The sequence below is a fragment of the Balaenoptera musculus genome, chromosome 17 (assembly GCF_009873245.2).
Source record: "Balaenoptera musculus isolate JJ_BM4_2016_0621 chromosome 17, mBalMus1.pri.v3, whole genome shotgun sequence".
NCBI classification, from domain to species: Eukaryota; Metazoa; Chordata; class Mammalia; order Artiodactyla; family Balaenopteridae; genus Balaenoptera; species Balaenoptera musculus.
Genome location: NC_045801.1, coordinates 80,149,665 through 80,156,075, shown reverse-complemented (window position 1 = coordinate 80,156,075; position 6,411 = coordinate 80,149,665).

Below are 6,411 nucleotides of genomic sequence, written 5' to 3'. Positions count from 1 at the left end.
TCTCTGGCTCAGTCTTTTTTAGAGTGTAAAAAAATATTTCTCAAGTGAATCTAAGTATCTACCAATCTATTTCTAGTTCTAAAATGTTATCAAATTTTTATAGATGCATAGATACAGTTAAATTATTTCTTTGTCTTTTACCATCTAACAGATGAAAGCCTGATGTGAAAAGAGGAGGTTAAGTAAGGCTTCTCCATCTGCATATGAAGACTAGCCTTGGCACGAAATTCCTTTCCCTTTAAAAGTTTCCTGGGGCAGGTCTCTCCTCCCTCCAGCTTCGTGTGGCCAGGCGGGCAGGAGCTAGGAGACCACAGGCAGGTGGCAGTTCACTCCTGTCTTTGGTGGCGTCCCAAGCCCCACAGGGTGCAGGGGTCCAGGAAAAAATGTAAAACCAGCCACCCAAGTCGAATGGAAAATTTCAGGAGGGTAGAAAACCATCAGGATGTGGACAGTCAATGGCTGAGGTGATGGCTCAGAATGACCTTTCGGTTTACCTGTTTACCCAAAGCATTTTACCCATTCCTTAAGAAAAAGAAGAAAAAGGAAAACTCACAAGAAAAAAAAAAAAACCAGTTGTTGATCTATTTGACAGACTGGATAGAGTATCAATTTGTTTAATTTACATCCATAGATTTAACACGACCTGTGTGAGCCGTGTGACACAATCTCGAAAGTTTCTTTTTTCCACTCCTTGTTCTTTGTGTCCTTTCTCAGAAATCATTAAAGTGCCCATATTTACAAGGAAGTGGAAGCCATTATAGAACTAGAAATTGACTGGAGGGTAAATATTCAGATTCATTTGAGAAATATTAGTTCCCAGCGAGGAAGAGACGCCCATCATTCAGTTGCTGTGCTCTGTCATTCTGCTGAGGGATGCAGGCGGTGATGGCAGGATGTCAGCAGAGCTTCTGTGTTGGATTCTTGGGCTGCAGAGAGTGCCCAGTTACCGGCATTTACTCTTATTGACCTCATCGCTGGAAACGACCCAACGTAAATGTACATGGGTTACTCACATCCCTCCCCTCCCCCAGCCTCACGTGGGCCCCGAGTTACTATCCCTCCTCCCCACCTTCCCAGCACCCCTCCTCCTGCAGGCAGTGGTCAGACAGGTCAGGGGTTGTTCTCCCTGAGGTCTTTCCCCGGGAAGCGCAGGGGCCGGCAGCCTACAGGACATCTCATCTGGCAGTGACCGTGACCCAGAGAGGCCGCGGGGTGTCCAGATCTCTGGTGTAAGAACTCCTGTCCAATGCAGTAAAGAAACCACGAGAAGATTCAGTCTACAGCATCGACGGGCCTGGGACCAGAGGAGTCTTTGAGAAGCATCTGAAGACGCCTACTTTCTGGAGCACAGTTTGCGGGCCAGGAGGTGGTGTCAGTCTTGCCCCATGAACTCCAGGGGAGCGTCTGAAAAGAAGGGCAGGAAGCATCCGGGCCCATTTCAAGGAGAGTCTTTCTCACTTGTTTCTCACACAGCTGGCTCTTCAATGACTAAGCTTTTCTTTGAAGAAAGGTTTCCTTGACCAAAAAAAAAAAAAAAAAGATTCTAGAAATATTTGTGGATGCTCGGGACTGAATCTCAATGTCAGCTATTTTTTCCCCCTGGCTTTGCTGCTCCTCAGACTTTCTTATGGTATTTTTGGAATGAAACCACAGATTCAGACTCCAGTGTGAAATCTCAAAGCCAAAATCGTCTGATATTTTTTCCCACAAGTGCGTTAGAACCACAGCAAATGAAAGGACTTCTCTTGGCAGGAGATGACCGAGGTAGTGGGACAGAATGTGAGGAGGATGAAGGTAGCTCGATGCCCCAGGGAGTTTGTTAGCTGGGCACCAGGCTGTCCTGGGCAGAGCCTGGGGTCCTGAATCCCCTGCGAGGGGCACCTGCAGGCGCAGGAGCTGCGGTTCTGTGAAAATGCATTGCTGTCTCCCTATAAGTAGGACGCATGGAAAGCTGTGATTTTTAATCACAGGCCCAAGAAGACAATCAAGTGTGAAATTAGAACACCAGCCTAAAACCTTGTGTTGATACTGCATTATTCTAAATGTGCAGACCACATACATGCATTATTAGGCATAGGTCTAAATTATTATTTGAATTTAGCAAAGGAAAACCAACAACGGCTGGTCAGTGTGCCTGCCCGGGGCCCCTGCCTGCCCTGGTCCTCACCGTTCTCCCAGCCTGAGTTACCCCGGAAGCCCACCCACTGGGCCTGGTGGGAGGGGTAGTTAAGAGAACTCCTGGTAGAATGCTACAAAATCTATTTTTTTCTTTATTTTTCCTTAAAAAGTTTTTTTTTCTTCTTTAGTTCCTTTCTCTGTAACTTGCTCTGGGCAAAATCCTCTCGTCAGACTGTGGGATACATTCAAAATGAGCAGCAGAAATGACAACTTATCTTTATTTCAACATGGAAATGTGGTTTCTCCAGATGTTTCTAATGTTCCAAATAGGGATTTTCAAAGACTGAACGTTGCATCAAGGCTGCCAGCCTGAGAGACTCTACACAGTGATGGCGCTTCTGCAACACACACACACATACACACACACATGCACACAAAAACACATGCACACACACACACGCACATACATGCACACACACACGCACTCACACATACATATGTGCACACACATGCACACGTGTGCACACACACACATGTACATGCCCCAGAAATGTAGATAGGAACTTAGATCTGTGAGCAAGTAGAGATGATTTGAGGAAGACACACTTTTTCTTCCTGGATGTAGTCCGACACAGACACTGAGCAGCTGCATTTTTTGAAGAACCATTAAGTGCACGAAAGAGCCTTAAACAATCCAGAGCATGTAGTGGTGGGTGAATCATCCCGAAAGCTGGTTTCCAAGACCACAGAAGGCAGGGGGACAAGCTGGGAGAGGCGTAGAGAGCCTGCAGCACACCATAGGAAAGTCCCATCTGTGGTCCCGCCCCCGCATGTACGGGGGAAGGAAAAGATGGCAAGAGGGAAAGGCTGGAGACAGGGAGATAGAGCAGGCACACGGTGTTGGAAACATGGCTTTACTTAGAGTCGTTTGTCGTTGTTTAATCATGATGAACTTTTCTGCCAGGGGCAGACCTGGAAACGGTGACCAGGGCGTGAGGGTTTGAAAAATGCACTGAGGTCGTGACAGTTGGCTTCCCTGCCCCACGGGAGACAGCTGCCGATCGTACATCGATGTTCATCTGTGATCTGTGCTGCTTTGGCTTTAAGTTGTCTTAGAATACCTTCAGGGCTTACAATGAGAAGCTAAGCTATTCTCACAATCGCCACATCACGGCTACCTTGGGATAAAATAGTCCTCCATTCAGTAAAAACTTTCTGCTCATCTATTTGGCCCCAGGAACATGCAGGGTGTTGGGAGGTAAAAATGTGGTCCCAGTGTCGACCCTTAAAGATTTCACAGTCCAGTGAGGAGATGGGCACAGAGGCAAACAACTGTCACGTGAATTGTGTGCGGTGTGCCGTGGGGATAAGGACCCCGTGCAGGTCTGGGAAAGTCAGAGGAAGCTCTTTGGAAGAGGAGGCAGTTGAAGTGGGTTCCAAGAACATGTGGGAATGAGCCAGATGGACACAAGGTAGGAGGGGGACCAGCGGCAGGAGGTACAGGACGTTCCAGAGTTTAGTCTGTTTAGGAAACTGTTCAGTATTTCTGGAGCACACAAATTTAACATCAATCATTTATTTATTGAGCAATCAATAAAAGCTTATGGGTTTGAGTAGTATCTTATGTTCAGAAGTTGCCTTTGGTGTCATGTGCTGAGGAAAGTTTTTCATTTTCATGACTGTATTTTGCTATATCAGAGGCAGATAGAGAGCCTTCTCTGCCATCCTTTCCCCTGGTTAAAGAGCAGGGTGGGCTCTTTCCATGAGAGCATGGCAAAGACATGATTGCTCATTCAATGAACTCATGTTTCCCCTGGAGTCGGGCCAGTGGGCCAGAATTGCTCTCATATTAACTTTTCCTCATTCATGAGGATGGAGCCTAAAGCCACAGCCGTATCAGATAGTCCCAGCTAGAGAGGTCCAGGTTTGGATCAGAATTACTTGAATGTCCTGACATGATCCCCAAGTAGACAGTTTCTGGATTTTCTAAGATTCACTGATCTTGGGGTATGAATAGCTGGGACACGAATAGCCCATCAGGAAACAAATTATCCAATATGGCTGATGAATTGGCCATGGTGTTTCTGTGGCAGAAATGTCAGTTTCCTGGGATCTCTTCATATATATTTAGTGAGAGGTATTTGTGGCGGCATATGAATTAAACAGCAACTCATCACTCCTTCATGGTCTTCTGAGCATTTACTTATTACTTGACAAAATATAATGTTGTGATTACTAGATATAAAAAGCTCGTTTGGCCAATAAGAAACAGTATTGACATGTTGATATGGTTTACTGAGCCTTTCTTTTAGCTAATGTCTTCTACAGATTCATCTGGGGTTTGGATCCCACTGTGTTTGGTGGGATTCATGGTTGATAATGTTGAGCATTGGCTAATCTCAATGTAAAAGCCATGAATAGTTTTATTTTTTATTTTTTTAAAGATTTATTTTATTCAGGTATAGTTGATTTACAATATTGTGTTAATTTCTACTGTACAGAAAAGTGATTCCGTTATACATATATATACATTCTATTCCATATTCTTTTCTTTATTTTTAACTTGTTATGGGAAAGAGAGTAAAACAGGGACCTGAACAGGTACAAGTCACATTGTTTCTTCTTTTGTGAACGATGAGGATTGGAGGATGGCTCTTCACTGGATTAACCAGGTTGGCTTTTAGGAAAAAGCCAAAATGGACACCAAGGAGCATAGTATGTCAAACTCCAAGTAGGTTTGCTGCCAATGGTCGGCTCAGCTGCGCTGGTGAAGGGTGTGCTTGGCTTGGGAGGAGCTCGGAGTAAAGCCCGTGGCCCGCGGGGCCTGTCAACCATCTCCGGAAAGCAAGCGGGCCAGCCCCCAGCCCTGCCTTCTCCTGGTTGGGGTTTTCTGGCACCTGAAATGAGTAAGGACTTTCTGAAGATGGAGTCATCTTCGGTGCCATGGCAGCCGCGCATGTGCGTCACTTCCAACCAAAGTGTCAGTATGTTCTGGTAACTCACTGCCCTTGTGCGGCGTCCAGCAAAGGTGGGGGAGGGTTGTCAGGTGGAATTCACACATTCGTGAAAACAATAAGTGAGAAACCCATTTCTAATCTTCCTTTTCAAATCTGCTTCAAAATACTTCTCTCCTGCACATCATTTTAATCCTCCTGATTGAATGAAAATGACTTTGGTTTTAAAAATCACTTTATCTTTGATATAGACCCAGATAACAGGTAAAGCGCATGGAGAGAAAACACAACAGGAAGAGTCAAACTCGGTCACAGTGTTCTGTCCTTTGATTTTCCAAAGTGTTTCTTTCTTTCCTGTTTGCAGAAGTCATCTATTCTCATATATAAGTGTGCACATTATATAAAGGCATTATACAGAAGGTGAAAAGTTTCAAAGTTCTTGCCAAGCTCATTGGATGAAGAGCTTTTTGTATGTTTTTGTGGTTTGCAAGTCTGAGAAACATCATGTTGACTTCTCAGCTTCTGGCATTATTGTGGGTGGGACTTCGAGGCTGGTGGGCCACTAGCTATAGACTCTGATCCGTGACGATAACAGGGTAGGTGCTCTGATCACACCCCTCTAAGGTGACTTTATTAACAGTGACAAGAGCAGGTGAGAAAGGCTGATGAAGAGGGAGGAGTGTCTCTCTCTAACAGACCCAGAGAGAATCACGTTCTCCTTGACTTTCTTCTTCAAGTTCAACTCGAAGAAAAAAATGTGCTAAATCCGCTGTGCGCTCCTTACCCACCCGGACTCAGGAACAGTCCATGCTGCAGCGGGGGTCTGGGCACGGCTCGCCTGCCTCAGGCCACATGTGGAGCCTGGACAGCCGGGCCCAGAGCCCCGGGAGCCCCACTGCGCTCTGTGCTGGGACCACAGACCAGAGCGGCCTCGATTACGACGGGGCTGTGGCCGTCAGTTCTTTTTAAAAAGTCGTATCATTGATGTTTGTGTTGCCCAGCATCAATTTCCGGAGGACAAACGAAAATGCAGCCCCTTCCTCGTTTAAGATCTGAAATTGAAGAAAGAGAATGGTTGTCTTTAAAATGGGTCAGGACACCTCCCTGGAAAGTCGCCTGGGCTGTTCCATGTTGGCAGGAGAGAGGCCCGAGCTGGCGTCCCTTGAGCAGGCTCCCGCCCTGGGTCCTGCCAGCACCCTAGCGGCAGCTCCACCCCGGAGGCCTCCAGATTTTCCTAAATTGTAAAAATCCAAAAGTTACAGTTTAGAATCGCCTTTTCTTCTAATTCTTTTTTATTGCTTGTTTATTGCCTCAGGAAAGCAGTAACACAAAAGATCCT